The following is a 567-nucleotide window of genomic DNA, read 5'->3' as shown; positions in this document are numbered from 1 at the left end:
TCTGGGAAGCGGCTCCCAAAAACGGGGCCGAGGTGCCCTCTGCTGGCACCGCCTGCCTGGGGTCCCCCTGGGCTGGGGAGGGTCACTGGGATGTGGGGTTGGTTTGGGGTTCTGATGAGGTGGGGGGGTGTATATATATATATATATATATGGAGGGGAGGCGTATTTTTTATAGATACAGATAGATATGAAAACACAGAGTCCCAGAATGGTTTGTGTTGGAAGGGACTTTAAAGCTCGTCCTGTCCCAACCCCCTGCCCTGGGCAGGGACACCTTCCACGATCCCAGATTGCTCCAAGGGAATCCAACCTGGCCTTGGACACTTCCAGGGATCCAGGGGCAGCCACAGCTCCTCTGGGAATTCCAACCCAGCCCCTCCCACCCTCACAGCCAGCAATTCCTTCCCAATCTCCCATCTAACCCTATGCAAGTGGGAAGCCATTCCCTGTGTCCTGTCCCTCCATCCCTTGTCCCAAGTCCCTCTCCAGCTCTCCTGGAGCCCCTTTAGGCTCTGGAAGGGGCTCCAAGGTCTCCCTGGATCCTCTCTTTTCCATACCTGTTCCCAG

The sequence above is a fragment of the Empidonax traillii genome, unplaced genomic scaffold (assembly GCF_003031625.1).
Source record: "Empidonax traillii isolate 1590-97213 ecotype Southwest subspecies unplaced genomic scaffold, ASM303162v1 scaffold1060:size1239554, whole genome shotgun sequence".
NCBI lineage: Eukaryota > Metazoa > Chordata > Aves > Passeriformes > Tyrannidae > Empidonax > Empidonax traillii.
The sequence above is the reverse complement of the archived record's forward strand: the minus strand, read 5'-3'. Positions refer to the sequence as shown.